The sequence below is a fragment of the Pseudophryne corroboree genome, chromosome 1 (assembly GCF_028390025.1).
Source record: "Pseudophryne corroboree isolate aPseCor3 chromosome 1, aPseCor3.hap2, whole genome shotgun sequence".
Lineage (NCBI taxonomy): Eukaryota > Metazoa > Chordata > Amphibia > Anura > Myobatrachidae > Pseudophryne > Pseudophryne corroboree.
Genome location: NC_086444.1, coordinates 332,134,592 through 332,150,905, shown reverse-complemented (window position 1 = coordinate 332,150,905; position 16,314 = coordinate 332,134,592). Strand labels below are relative to the sequence as shown.

At 47.9% G+C, this 16,314-nt stretch overlaps 1 protein-coding gene across 4 annotated transcripts in view; it reads right to left on the bottom strand.

Annotated features, from left to right (window-relative positions):
• Positions 1–16,314, bottom strand: part of PIWIL1 (piwi like RNA-mediated gene silencing 1) — a 1,090,590-nt gene that overhangs the window by 638,507 nt on the left and 435,769 nt on the right. The gene's annotated exons all lie outside the window — the stretch shown is intronic.

Below are 16,314 nucleotides of genomic sequence, written 5' to 3'. Positions count from 1 at the left end.
GGAGCAGAGGGTTATCAGAATGACACACACCCGTTTTTCAGTCAGGGTTGTATAAACACATACTCAGCCTCCCCCAATCATCCTGTCTGTTTCTCCATGAGGAGGACAGGTAAGGATACAATAAAGTACATTACAGCCCCAGAGAGCCCTTCTGGAGTGGGTTGTACAACAATAAACAGTGCATTGCTCTAAAAACATACATAGCCACCACAAATAAAGTATACTTCACTCACCACTGTGTTCTTGGTGGATCGGCCCCGACACACGCCGCACGCAGCGGCGTCCAGCCGGAATCTTCTGTGGTGGGGTGGTCCCGACACAAGCCGCACGCAGCGGTGTCCGACCATTTTTGATACTCACCGCTGCCATGCTGCCGGAATCTTCTGCTGGATGGAGTGGCCGCGACACGCGCCGCACGCAGCGGTGTCCGCCAACTCAGGAGAGCTCAGTGTCTCCCTCAGCCGGGGCCCATCCCTAGCCGCACGCAGCTGCGATGGGACCCCGCCGGCAGCTCCCACGGTGCAGACTGGCAGTGGCAGAGCTGCCAGTCTGTGAGTGTGTGTAAGAAAAATAAAATAATAAAGAAAAAAGAAGAAAATTCTTCAGCTAAACCCAAGTGAACCAGCTACCTCGGGCACTTAACTAAGACTGGCTTGGAGGGGAGATAGTAGGGGAGGAGCTAGCCACAGTGTGAGAATTTTTAAAGTGCCAGCTACCAATACCACCTACTATCTCCCCATTGTAACTACACTCCAGTGGCCCCTAGTGGATGAAGGAGAAAATGAGATATCATGGTGATGGGACCTAAATCTAAGCACAGAATGCAGTTATGTTACATATACACCTTATACACACAGCCTGAAGGTAATTTTAGCCAATATTTTTTATAACTTTGTGCATTAAACAAAGTGTGTCTACAGTCACACAATTCATTTATGTTTTATATACACCTTATACACACAGCCTGAAGGTCATTTAATACAATATTTTTAATAACTTTGTGTATTAAACAAAGTTTGTGTACATTGAGCCATCAGAAAACAAAGGTTTCACTATCTCACTCTCACTCAAAAAAGTCCGTATTTTGGAACATTACGTATTTCGGAATATTTGGATATGGGATACTCAACCTGTAATTGCACAATTTAATATTAAAAAATGATAACACTAAAATATTGTGGTGAATACACCATAAAATGCATGCAACATGAATAGGAATTTAAAAAACATACAATTGAAGTGATAAGCGTTTTTAGGGTTACGCAAATTGCCAGGAATTGGAAGGAGATTTGAAGATGGAAAGTCCGTTCCAAAATGATCCCCCAGGTATATCTGAGTCCAGTGTTAACAGGTTTTAGGAGGTAAGCAGTGTCCCATGTAGTAACAAGTTACCGCTAGAGGGTATGGTGCTCCAAGATTTTGAATGATGAGCTCCTAATGCAGTGCGGTAAATGAAAATCATCGGTTCAGCTTGCTATTGAAGTCCTCCAAGTGTAAATGATAGTCTGGATCTTAGTGGGGGTGGTTCGGACTTCCAGCAATATGTGCCTGGCTTGGGTCCCTGTGCAGCCAACGCGTTTCGCTGCAATCAGCTAGCAGCTTTTTCAAACCTTTTCCCCCGTTTCTCCAGCAACTCCTGCATTTTTACCTGGCACGCCTGTGTTTTTTAGCACACTCCCGGAAAACGCTCAGTTACCTCCCAGAAACACCCAATTCCTGCCAATCACAGTACGATCACTCGAGCGATGAAAACGAGATTTATGGTAAGAACTTACCTTTGTTAAAACTCTTTCTGCGAGGTATACTGGGCTCCACAAGGAATGGACAAAGGGGTGTAGAGTAGGATCTTGATCCGAGGCACCAACAGGCTAAAAGCTTTGACCTTCTTCCCAGAATGCATAGTGCCGCCTCCTATATCACCCCGCCTCCCTGCACAGGATCTCAGTTTTTAGTTAACAGGTCCAATGCAGTAGCAGGAAGCGAGAAGACAACGGATAGTAGCCACAACACCGCATTCTCACGACAGGAGACGTGTCAGCGGCTAATGCCATACCAACCCAAAGAAGCTAAGTGCGTCATGGTGGGCGCCTTGTGGAGCCCAGTGTACCTCGCAGAAAGAGTTTTAACAAAGGTAAGTTCTTACCATAAAACTTGTTTTCTGCTGCGGGGTACACTGGGCTCCACAAGGAATGGACAATGGGGATGTCCTAAAGCAGTTCCTTATGGGAGGGGACGCACTGTAGCGGGCACAAGAACCCGGCGTCCAACGGAAGCATCCTGGGAAGCGGCAGTATCGAAGGCATAGAACCTTATGAACGTGTTCACAGAGGACCACGTAGCCGCCTTGCACAATTGTTCAAGGGTCGCACCACGTTGGGCCGCCCAAGAAGGTCCAACAGACCGAGTAGAATGGGCCTTAATGTGATCAGGAGCAGAGAGACCAGCCTTCACATAAGCATGTGCAATCACCATTCTAATCCATCTGCCCAGAGTTTGCTTGTGAGCAGGCCAGCCCCGTTTGTGAAACCCAAACACAACAAAAAGAGAATTAGATTTCCTAATAGAAACAGTTCTCTTCACATAGATACGGAGAGCTTGTACCACATTCAAAGACCGCTCTTTGGGAGACAGATCAGGAGATACAAGTGCCGAAACTACAATCTCCTGATTAAGGTGGAACGAAGAAACCACCTTAGGTAGATAGCCGGGACGAGTACTAAGAACCGCCAGAAGGAACACCACCTTAAGGGAAAGCCACTTAAGGTCAACTGATCCAAGAGGTTCAAACGGAGACTCTTGTAACGCCTCCAAAACGACCGACAAGTCCCAAGGATCCACAGGCGGGACATAGGGAGGTTGGATACGCAAGACACCCTGAGTAAAGGTATGCACATCAGGTAAGGTCGCAATTTTTCTCTGAAACCACACCGACAAGGCAGATATTTGAACCTTGAGGGAGGCCAGACACAGGCCTAAGTCCAGGCCCTGCTGAAGAAAAGCCAACAACTTGGATATACTACACTTGGAAGCGTCATAATCGTTAGATGCGCACCAAACAAAGTAAGAATGCCAGACCCTATAGTAAATCGCTATACAGATACTGGTCGCACAGGTTAATTCACATTAATAGATGAACCCCCATATATTGTTATTATAACATATTTATAGTAAGTAAGAATGTTCGGGGGGTGCTACCACAGGCAAAATATGTCAAGAACAAAAAAAAGGAGAGAAAGGCTCGAAATGCCCTAAGGTGGTGCACATAAATATATATTAAAATGTAACTTTTATTGTCATATACCAGCGAATATTAAAAGAAAATAGAATAGTGTATATAAGAAAGAAATAGTGATTAAAATAAAAATGTTGCGCACTAGATGTCACTGGATTGACTCGTATAATATTATTTATCTGTAGTCAAGAGTGTGCTAGAAGTGTGTGTTTCATTAAGTACATCCAAAATTTGTAACTCTCATTCCCACTTATTTATTTTTTCTATATTTGGATGGAATTCCTAAATTATTATTTTTGATCCCTCTCAGGATTCAAAATGTGACACCACTATAAGAAGCAGGATTCCAGACACCGTTCCATACATGTCGATACCCCAATGTTATCACTTTGATGTGTGTAATACTCACAGCAATAAATGGATCAAACAAATGATGTGTGTGTTATTGTTCTATTCCACAAAGGCTCACAATTCGTTTCCAGATTATATCATAAGGTCTTATTATCACATGTATGCAACATAGTTTGAATGACCGCCTCAGAAAACCCTTTAGCCCTTAAGACGGAAGCTTCAAGAGCCACACCGTCAAAGACAGCCGGGCTAGGTCCAGGTAGACACAGGGGCCCTGAACGAGGAGGTCTGGGCGTTGTGGAAGTAGAATTGAACGCTCTGACGATAGGCCTTGCAGGTCTGAGAACCAGTGGCGTCTGGGCCACGCTGGAGCTATGAGAAGCAGAATTCCCTTTTCTTGCTTGAACTTCCGAATAACCCTGGGCAGGAGTGACAGCGGAGGGAACACGTACGGCAGCCGAAACCTCCACGGTACCGCCAGCGCATCCACGAATGCTGCTTGAGGATCCCTCGTCCGTGCTCTGAAGACCGGAACCTTGTGATTGTGTCAAGACGCCATCAGATCTACGTCTGGAAGGCCCCACCTTTCCACTAGGAGTTGAAACACTTCTGGATGGAGGCCCCACTCGCCGGCATGCACGTCATCACGACTGAGAAAGTCCGCTTCCCAATTCAGGACTCCCGGAATGAATATTGCCGATATGGCCAGTAGATGGCGTTCTGCCCACTGTAGAATCCGTGAGTCTTCCTTCATTGCTAGGCGGCTTCGAGTGCCGCCTTGATGATTTATGTAAGCCACTGTGGTGGCGTTTTCCGATTGTACTTGAACAGGACGGTTCTGAATTAAATGCTGGGCTAGGTTCAAGGCATTGAAGACCGCCCGCAACTCCAGAATAATAATCGAGAGGAGGGACTCCTCCTTGGTCCACCGCCCCTGAAGGGAGTGTTGCTCCAGCACCGCGCCCCAACCTCTTAGACTGGCATCTGTCGTCAACAGGACGGCCCCTGCACAGTTGTTGGACCCGGATCCACCAGAGCAGCGACAGACGGACCTCTGGAGTCAATGAAATCTTTTGAGACCTGATCCGGTGAGGCAGGCCGTCCCATTTGGCTAGAATCAGCCTCTGGAGAGGGCGAGAGTGAAATTGAGCGTACTCCACCATGTCGAATGCTGACACCATGAGGCCCAGCACCTGCATCGCCAAATGTATCGACACTTGCGGACGAGATAGGAAGCAACGAATCCTGTCCTGAAGTTTCTGGACTTTCTCCTGAGACAGGAACAACCGCTGGTTGTGAGTGTCCAATAGTGCTCCCAGATGCACCATGCTCTGAGCAGAGATCAGGGATGACTTCTTCCAGTTGATGAGCCACCCGTGGGCTTGCAGAAACCGGACCGTCACATTTAGATGACGCAGGAGAAGTTCTGGGGAATTTGACAGGATTAACAAGTCGTCCAAATACGGCAGTATCCTGACTCCTTGACGGCGGAGTACCACCGTCATAACCACCATGACTTTTGTAAAGACTCGCGGAGCCATTGTTAAACCAAAAGGTAACGCCTGAAACTGGTAATGGCAGTTGCCAATCGCAAATCTCAGGTATTGCTGATGAGACACTGCTATAGGAATATGCAGGTAAGCATCCTCCATATCCAGGGAGACCATGAAGTCCCCAGGTTCCAAGGCCAGAACTATAGAGCGAAGGGTTTCCATACGGAACTTGGAAACCTTCACAAACCTGTTCAATGCCTTGAGGTTGAGAATGGGCCGGGAGGACCCATTCGGTTTCGGGACTAGAAACAGCGGAGAATAGTACCCCCGGCCCCTCTGCGCAAGAGGGTCTGTACCACCGGGAGGTTCTATACCACCGAATGTAGAGTGTTTGCCTTTGTCTTGTCCAACGGGACATCTGTCTGGCAAAATCGATGAGGGGGTTGGTTTTTGAAGGCTATGGCGTAACCTCGAGTGACGACTTCCCGTACCCAGGCATCCGAAGTAGTCTTCAACCATTCCTGGGTATACCCTAGAAGCCGGCCCCCCCACCCTGGGATCCCCCAGAGGGAGGCCCGCCCCGTCATGTGGCAGGCTTATCTGTCTTGGAAGCTGGCTGACGGGCCGCCCAGGCTTTTTTGGGCTTCGGCTTACCAGGTTTGGAAGTGCGGGCCTGCTGGTTGTACGCCTGACCTTTTGCTTTACCTGAAGGACGAAAGGGGCGAAAGGAAGTACCTTTAGCCTTCGACACAGAAGGAGCAGTACTTGGCAGACAGGCAGTTTTGGCAGTAGCCAGGTCAGCCACAATCTTATTTAACTCCTCCCCAAACAGAATATCTCCCTTGAAAGGGAGTACCTCCAGGGTTTTTTTCGAGTCCAGATCCACAGACCAGGATCTCAGCCAAAATATCCGGCGAGCTAGGACTGACGTAGTAGAGGCCTTGGCTGCCAGTATACCGGCATCAGAAGCCGCCTCTTTAATATAACGAGAAGCTGTGACAATATAAGACAAGTATTGTCTAGCATGGTCAGAGGAGATTTCAGCATCTAACTCCAAGGCCATGCTTAAATGGCCTCTGCAGCCCAAGTAGCTGCAATAGTGGGCCTTTGTGCAGCACCCGTGAGGGTGTAAATCGCTTTCAGACAACCCTCCACACGTTTATCATTAGGCTCTTTTAGAGAAGTGACGGTGGTGACAGGTAGAGCTGAGGAAACCACCATCCTAGCCACATGTGAGTCCACTGGAGGAGGCGTTTCCCAATTCTTAGACAGCTCCGGCGCGAGGGGATAGCGAGCCAGCATCTTCTTTTGAGGCACAAACTTCGTACCCGGGTTTTCCCAGGGTTCCTGACATATATCCACTAGGTGGTCAGAGTGAGGTAAAACTTGTTTAATCACCTTCTGACGCTTGAACCTATCTGTTTTTTTAGGAGGAACGGATGGCTCGGGATCATCCGTAATCTGTAAAATTAACTTAATAGCCTCCAAAAGATCAGGAGCATCCACATGTGAACCACCCTCCCCATCAGCCGTATCTGAGTCAGAACCTGTGGGGTCGGTGTAAGTGCCGTCTTCATCCGACGAGGTGTCAGTGACAGCAGTGGATTGTGAGGAGACAAGCGCTCGCTTAGAGGAACACTTGGACGTAGGCGAGTGACGGTCAGACTTTTTAGTAGTCAGGGACTGGTTCAACTTCTTCATTTGAGCAGATAAATCGTCCGCCCATGGCGGGTTAGCTGCAGGGACCACAAACGGTTGCACCGGCATTGGGGGTCCCATAGGGGGTGTTAGTTTATGAACTAGCGTATGCAGAAGCGTGGAAAAAGCGGCCCACGGCGGGTCATAATTTGCCCCCGTTGCCACCGTCCCACTAGTGGGCAAGGAGCCCCCAGAACCAGAGCCCAAAGCTGCTATATTCTCCTCATAGGTATCTGCAGCTTCAGCAACACCGGCAGTGTGTTCAGCCCCAGAACCGTTACCCTCAGAAGCAAACATGATATAACTTGCAGTATCAGGTAACACAGTACAATTTGTCAGCAGCACAATACCTCTAGCCCAAACCCCTGCGCAGTGAAGTCAGCACCAGCAGAGATAAAGGAGAGATATGGTGACTAAATCACAGAGAAAAATACGTAATACAGTATATCTTTGTGAAAATCCTATATTAGATAAAACCCGACGCACCAAGCCCCCTCAGGTTATAGAATATAGAATATAGGGATAGCAAGTAGAGTGAAAGACACGAAAATAGGATTTTGGTACTTACCAGGTAAATCCTTTTCTTTGAATCCATAGGGGGCACTGGAGTACTCTTGGGATATGGACGGCGTAGCAGAACAAAGGCACTGAATATTTAAATTTAGAACTCTCCACCCCTCCATATCCCAGAGTACCTCAGTGTACGAACCCAGTGTTTTTACTGAGCGAACTACTATAGAGAGGTTGACAATGGAGAATTCCTATAACATAACGGACAACAACAAAGTTGACCCATAACGTTAATGTCAACTAAACAGTTGACAGCATAACCGATAGACCTTTATAGTTTGAACCAATCGGTGAAAATGTGTTACCATAAGCTCCTCTGAGCTTAATACAAACCAGGTAAACCGTGTTACCCTAAGCTCCTCTGAGCTTAAAACAACCCAGGTAAAACTGCTCTGGGTGGGCGTCCAGTGCCCCCTATGGATTCAAAGAAAAGGATTTACCTGGTAAGTACCAAAATCCTATTTTCTTTTTCATCCACTAGGGGTCACTGGAGTACTCTTGGGACGTACCAAAGCTTCCCTCGTGGGCGGGAGAGCTGTTTGACACTTGTAACAGTAGGCAGCCAAAGCTAGATGCTGATGCCGAAACCATTCATAACGTGTAAACGTGCACAAACGTGGTGCACTGAAGGCTATGTAGCCGCGTCGTAGACGCTCCACGACCCGCTGGGTCTGACATTCCCCCAGAACCTGTGGGATGAGCTATTACTGACGTAGGCGACTGTAACTTAGCCTTAAAGTAAGCCTGACTTGTAGTCATTATTATCCAACTGGATAATGTCTGCTGAGAAACTGGCTAACCCCAGTTGGCAGCATCATAGAGAACAAACAACGTATCCGTATCACGTACTGTAGACGTTCGGGACATATAGACGCGTAATGCGTGTACCACATTCAGAATTCTAGAATGTGCTGTCAACACAGGAACCACTATTGGTATATTGGTGTGAAGAATAAGAAAGCGGAATTCGTCCGAAGATCTGCTTTGTCATGAGAAAACTCAAATACGGTGGCTTGGAATACAAGGCACCCAAATATGAAAACAAAACCCTTGCCGAAGCTAAGGCTAGAAGAAAAATGTTTTCCCAAGTGAGAAACTTAATCCCCATTTGTTGTAAGGGTTCAAAATATGAAAACTGTAAGAAATCTGAACCCAACCTCAAGTCGCCTGGCGCTGTAGGTGGGATAAATGGAGGCTGCACTTTGATGACACCTTGTAGAAAGGTGTGTACAGACGCAATAGAGTCAAACGTCTTTGAAAATAAGTTGACCACACAGATACCTGCACCCTCAGTGCAGATAAACGCAGTTCTCCATCCCACCCCGTTTGTAAAAATAAGAATTTACTTACCGATAATTCTATTTCTCGTAGTCCGTAGTGGATGCTGGGGACTCCGTCAGGACCATGGGGAATAGCGGCTCCGCAGGAGACAGGGCACAAAAAGTAAGCTTTTAGGATCACATGGTGTGTACTGGCTCCTCCCCCTATGACCCTCCTCCAAGCCTCAGTTAGGTACTGTGCCCGGACGAGCGTACACAATAAGGAAGGATATTGAACCCCGGGTAAGACTCATACCAGCCACACCAATCACACCGTATAACTTGTGATCTGAACCCAGTTAACAGTATGACAAACGTAGGAGCCTCTGAACAGACGGCTCACAACAAATAACAACCCGATTTTTTTGTAACAATAACTATGTACAAGTATTGCAGACAATCCGCACTTGGGATGGGCGCCCAGCATCCACTACGGACTACGAGAAATAGAATTATCGGTAAGTAAATTCTTATTTTCTCTAACGTCCTAAGTGGATGCTGGGGACTCCGTCAGGACCATGGGGATTATACCAAAGCTCCCAAACGGGCGGGAGAGTGCGGATGACTCTGCAGCACCGAATGAGAGAACTCAAGGTCCTCCTCAGCCAGGGTATCAAATTTGTAGAATTTTGCAAACGTGTTTGCCCCTGACCAAGTAGCAGCTCGGCAGAGTTGTAATGCCGAGACTCCCCGGGCAGCCGCCCAGGATGAGCCCACTTTCCTTGTGGAATGGGCCTTGACAGATTTAGGTTGTGGCAAGCCTGCCACAGAATGTGCAAGTTGAATTGTGCTACAAATCCAACGAGCAATCGTCTGCTTAGAAGCAGGAGCACCCATCTTGTTGGGTGCATACAATATAAGCAGTGAGTCAGACTTTCTGACTCCAGCCGTTCTTGAAATATATATTTTCAATGCCTGGACCACGTCCAACAACTTGGAATCCTCCAACTCGTTAGTAGCCGCAGGCACCACAATAGGCTGGTTCAGGTGAAACGCTGACACCACCTTAGGCAGAAAATGAGGACGCGTCCGCAGTTCTGCCCTGTCCGTATGGAAAATCAGATATGGGCTCTTATATGATAAAGCCGCCAATTCTGATACTCTCCTGGCTGAAGCCAGGGCCAGTAGCATGGTTACTTTCCATGTAAGATACTTCATCTCCACCGATTTGAGCGGCTCAAACCAATGGGATTTTAGAAAATCCAAGACTACATTAAAATCCCACGGTGCCACTGGGGGCACAACCGGGGGCTGTATATGTAGTACTCCTTTTACAAAAGTCTGGACTTCAGGAACTGAAGCCAATTCTTTCTGGAAGAAAATCGACAGGGCCGAAATTTGAACCTTAATGGACCCCAATTTGAGGCCCATAGACAATCCTGTTTGCAGGAAATGTAGGAATCGACCCAGTTGAAATTCCTCCGTGGGGGCCTTCCTGGCCTCACACCACGCAACATATTTCCTCCAAATGCGGTGATAATGTTGTGCAGTCACCTCCTTCCTGGCCTTTACCAGTGTAGGAATGACCTCTTCCGGAATGCCTTTTTCCTTTAGAATTCGGCGTTCAACCGCTATGCCGTCAAACGCAGCCGCGGTAAGTCTTGGAATAGACACGGTCCCTGCTGAAGCAGGTCCCGTCTTAGAGGTAGAGGCCACGGATCCTCCGTGAGCATCTCTTGAAGTTCCGGGTACCAAGTTCTTCTTGGCCAATCCGGAGCCACTAGTATCGTTCTTACTCCCTTTTGCCGTATAATTCTCAGTACTTTTGGTATGAGAGGCAGAGGAGGGAACACATACACTGACTGGAACACCCACGGTGTTACCAGAGCGTCCACAGCTATTGCCTGAGGATCTCTTGACCTGGCGCAATACCTGTCCAGTTTTTTGTTGAGGCGGGACGCCATCATATCCACCATTGGTTTTTCCCAACGGTTCACAATCATGTGGAAGACTTCTGGATGAAGTCCCCACTCTCCCGGGTGTAGATCGTGTCTGCTGAGGAAGTCTGCTTCCCAGTTGTCCACTCCCGGAATGAATACTGCTGACAGTGCTATCACATGATCTTCCGCCCAGCGAAGAATCCTTGCAGCTTCTGCCATTGCTGTCCTGCTTCTTGTGCCGCCCTGTCTGTTTACGTGGGCGACTGCCGTGATGTTGTCCGACTGGATCAACACCGGCTGACCCTGAAGCAGGGGTTTTGCCAGACTTAGAGCATTGTAAATCGCTCTTAGCTCCAGTATATTTATGTGAAGAGACATCTCCAGGCTTGACCATACTCCCTGGAAGTTTCTTCCTTGTGTGACCGCTCCCCAGCCTCTCAGACTGGCATCCGTGGTCACCAGGACCCAGTCCTGTATGCCGAATCTGCGGCCCTCTAACAGATGAGCACTCTGCAACCACCACAGAAGAGACACCCTTGTCCGTGGCGATAAGGTTATCCGCTGATGCATCTGCAGATGCGATCCGGACCATTTGTCCAGCAGATCCCACTGAAAAGTTCGTGCGTGGAATCTGCCGAATGGAATCGCTTCGTAAGAAGCCACCATCTTTCCCAGGACTCTTGTGCATTGATGCACAGACACTGTCCCTGGTTTTAGGAGGTTCCTGACAAGTTCGGATAACTCCCTGGCTTTCTCCTCCGGAAGAAACACCTTTTTCTGAACCGTGTCCAGAATCATTCCCAGGAACAGCAGACGTGTCGTCGGGGTCAACTGAGATTTTGGAAAATTCAGAATCCACCCGTGTTGTTGCAGCACTAGTTGGGTTAGTGCTACTCCGTCTTCCAGCTGTTCTCTGGATCTTGCCCTTATCAGGAGATCGTTTAAGTAAGGGATAATTAATACGCCTCTTCTTCGTAGAAGAATCATCATTTCGGCCATTACCTTAGTAAAGACCCGAGGTGCCGTGGACAATCCAAACGGCAGCGTCTGAAACTGATAATGACAGTTTTGCACCACGAACCTGAGGTACCCTTGATGTGAAGGGCAAATTGGGACATGCAGGTAAGCGTCCTTTATGTCCAGGGACACCATAAAGTCCCCTTCTTCCAGATTCGCTATCACTGCTCTGAGTGACTCCATCTTGAACTTGAATTTTTGTATGTACAGGTTCAAAGATTTGAGATTTAGAATAGGTCTTACCGAGCCGTCCGGCTTCGGTACCACAAATAGTGTGGAGTAATACCCCTTTCCCTGTTGTAGGAGGGGTACCTTGACTATCACCTGCTGAGCAAACAGCTTGTGAATGGCTTCCAATACCGTCGCCCTGTCCGAGGGAGACGTTGGCAAAGCAGACTTTAGGAACCGGCGAGGGGGAGACTTCTCGAATTCCAACCTGTAACCCTGAGATACTACCTGTAGAATCCAGGGGTCCACCTGTGAGCAAGCCCACTGTGCGCTGAAATTCTTGAGTCGACCCCCCACCGTTCCTGAGTCCGCTTGTAAGGCCCCAGCGTCATGCTGAGGGCTTTGCAGAACCCTGGGAGGGCTTCTGTTCCTGGGCAGGGGCTGCTTGCTGCCCTCTCTTATCCCTTCCTCTGCCCCGAGGCAGATATGACTGTCCCTTTGTCCGCTTGTTCTTATAGGAACGAAAGGACTGCGGCTGAAAAGACGGTGTCTTTTTCTGTTGGGAGGGGGTCTGAGGTAAAAAAGTGGATTTTCCGGCAGTTGCCGTAGCCACCAGATCCGATAGACCGACGCCAAATAATTCCTCCCCTTTATACGGCAACACTTCCATATGTCGTTTGGAATCCGCATCACCTGACCACTGTCGCGTCCATAAACTCCTTCTCGATGCCAGAGTGCAAATATCTCTCTGCGCATCTCGCATATAAAGGAAAGCATCCTTTAATTGCTCTATAGTCAATAAAATACTGTCCCTATCCAGGGTATCAATATTTTCAGTCAGGGAATCCAACCAGACGACCCCAGCACTGCACATCCAGGCTGAGGCGATGGCTGGTCGCAGTATAACACCAGTATGAGTGTATATACTTTTCAGGGTAGTTTCCAGCCTCCTATCAGCTGGATCCTTGAGGGCGGCCGTATCAGGAGACGGTAACGCCACTTGTTTTGATAAGCGTGTGAGCGCCTTATCCACCCTAGGGGGTGTTTCCCAGCGCGCCCTAACCTCTGGCGGGAAAGGGTATAATGCTAATAACTTTTTTGAAATTAGCATTTTTCTATCTGGGTTAACCCACGCTTCATCACATACATCATTTAATTCCTCTGATTCAGGAAAAACTACAGGTAGTTTTTTCACCCCCCACATAATACCCCTTTTTGTGGTACTTGTAGTATCAGAGATATGCAAAGCCTCCTTCATTGCCGTGATCATATAACGTGTGGCCCTACTTGAAAATACGTTTGTTTCATCACCGTCGACACTAGATTCAGTGTCTGTGTCTGGGTCTGTGTCGACCGACTGAGGTAAAGGGCGCTTTACAGCCCCTGACGGTGTCTGAGACGCCTGGGCAGGTACTAACTGGTTTGCCGGCCGTCTCATGTCGTCAACTGATTTTTGTAATGTGCTGACATTATCACGTAATTCCATAAACAAAGCCATCCATTCCGGTGTCGACTCCCTGGGGGTTGACATCACCATTATCGGCAATTGCTCTGCCTCCACGCCAACATCGTCCTCATACATGTCGACACACACGTACCGACACACAGCAGACACACAGGGAATGCTCTTATCGAAGACAGGACCCCACTAGCCCTTTGGGGAGACAGAGGGAGAGTTTGCCAGCACACACCCAAGCGCTATAATATATATGGGAACAACCCTATATAAGTGTTGTTCCTTATAGCAGCTTAATATATAAAAATATCGCCAAAATTTCCCCCCCCACTCTGTTTTACCCTGTTTCTGTAGTGCAGTGCAGGGGAGAGTCCTGGGAGCCTTCCTCACAGCGGAGCAGAGCAGGAAAATGGCGCTGTGTGCTGAGGAGAATAAGCCCCGCCCCCTATTCTGGCGGGCTTTTCTCCCGGAGTTTTAGACATTTGGCATGGGTTAAATACATACATATAGCCTTAATGGCTATATGTGATGTATTCTTTTGCCATAAAAGGTATTATATATTGCTGCCCAGGGCGCCCCCAGCAGCGCCCTGCACCCTCCGTGACCGTCTGGTGTGAAGTGTGTGACAACAATGGCGCACAGCTGCAGTGCTGTGCGCTACCTTCATGAAGACTGAAGAGCCTTCTGCCGCCTGTTTCCGGACCTTCAATCTTCAGCATCTGTAAGGGGGGTCGGCGGCGCGGCTCCGGGACGAACCCCAGGGTGAGACCTGTGTTCCGACTCCCTCTGGAGCTAATGGTGTCCAGTAGCCTAAGAATCCAATCCATCCTGCACGCAGGTGAGTTGAAATTCTCTCCCCTAAGTCCCTCGATGCAGTGAGCCTGTTGCCAGCAGGACTCACTGAAAATAAAAAACCTAAAAAACTTTTTCTAAGCAGCTCTTTAGGAGAGCCACCTAGATTGCACCCTGCTCGGACGGGCACAAAAACCTAACTGAGGCTTGGAGGAGGGTCATAGGGGGAGGAGCCAGTACACACCATGTGATCCTAAAAGCTTACTTTTTGTGCCCTGTCTCCTGCGGAGCCGCTATTCCCCATGGTCCTGACGGAGTCCCCAGCATCCACTTAGGACGTTAGAGAAATAACAGAATACGGGTAACTTGAAAGATGATGTCGGAAACTTCCGAGCTTTACCACCTATATAAGCACACCAAATTTTGTAATAATGAGCTGCCTTAAGCGGCTTACTAGCTCGTAACATGGTTGGTATAACCGATACTGTAATGCCCTATTTCTTTTCTTAAGAGGGCGGTCTGAACCCCCACCCCGTCAACCGCAGCTGCGGTACATAGGTAATAGGTACATAGGTAACTATGGGTAAAAGAACGTTCCCTGTTGTAACAGGTTGTACGTATTATGAGCGGGCCAAGATCGTGTGCAAGTATTCCTTGGAGATTCGAGAAGCAAGCTCTCCGAAACCCATGAGATATCACTAGTATGACTGTGACGAACTGTCTTATGATCCGTTTTGGCAACGGAGAGAGCAGCGGAAAATGGTGGAGCCAGATACACGATGCTGAATGACCACACGAATGTGAGAGACTCCACCGCCACTGCCCTTGTGATCTGTCGTTTTGTACACATACTGAGCTTTTGTAATTGTGGCGAGATGCCATCATGTATACCTGAGGGTAACCCCTTCTGTGGACTCACATATGAAACACCTCTTGATTTAATGTCCAGTTTTCAGGATATAAATCCTAACGGGTGAGATCATCTGTCTAACAGATGTCCACTCACGGAATGAACCCCGTTGACATCATCACATAATGGTGTTCTGGGCAATTGAGGATTCGAGTTACCTGCCGCATTGCAATGCGGCTTCTTGGTTCTCCCTGGTTGTTGTGTATGCAACTCCCGTTGCGTTGTCTGACTGCACTTGGTCAGACTGAAAGCGAAGCCTGTAGTGCATTGTAAATTGCACGGAGTTCCAGGACATTTATCGACAGCAATCTGTCGTGATCCGTTTTAGAACCTCTGTCGCTGATCTTTTTTAACTACAACTCCTGAACCTCTGAGACTCTCGTCCAGAGTATATACACCCTCGCCCCTCTGTGGGAAACGCGAGTGAAGGCCGGCGAACTAAAGCGCTTTGAAAACACATCATTATTCTTAACAGGCGAATACACCAATGTACCGCTAGTGTGCGTGGCTTTTGCACTAATTACTAGATGTACATTTGTTCTTGCTGGTGTAGTAGGTAAATGTCTTTGATTTACCGTATTTATAATCTTACCTAGGAATTGACGTCGTTCAGACGGAATTAGATGCGATTGTTTTTGAACTTGACCTGCCACCGCAGTATACATTAGTAGCGCAAGTTAGAGGAACTCTGTTGAGACAGAGTTCTTATGAGCAGATCGTCTAAGTTAGAAGAACTCTTATGAGCAGATCGCCTAAGTATGGAACGATTGCCAACATCACTTTGGTAAATACCCGAGGCGTTGACAAGAAGCCAAACGGTAGACCTGAAATGGTTAATGGTTGTGGCGTTTTGCAAACGCTAGAACCTGTGATGACCAAACCGGAATGGGTAAATACGCATTGTGAAGATCAAGTGCAATTATGCAATTTTGTGGCTCCAATATGCAAATACTAACCGCAGAAAATCCATTTTCAAAACTGCAGTAAGTGACTTGCTGATTGAGATTGCGACGGAGCTGTCTGGTTTTGTTACCCCAAACAGAGGGGAATAAGTTACCCTGACTCTGTTGGTGTACTACTGCCTGGTTATAAAGACAGCTGAAAACCAGCAGAGACTAAATGGCAACCTGCCAAACCGTTCGACAGAGGCAGTCTAGTCCTTTAATCTGTAATTAGCTGAGACATCCATGAGTTGATGTCTGGAAACCCCGCAAATGTAACATGTAAAGACGCGCTTCCACAATTGGAAAATGGAGATGGCCTAAGAGGTCATCAAGCCACTGGCTTGCTGACTGTAGCTTCCTGTCGTTACAAGGCGTGACTGTTTTGTACCACCGCCTTGAAAAAACTGAAGTCTAAAGGGATTAAACGCCGGCACAAGTATTTCCGTTTTGATACTGGATGCGGTAATGGCTGAATATCAAATTT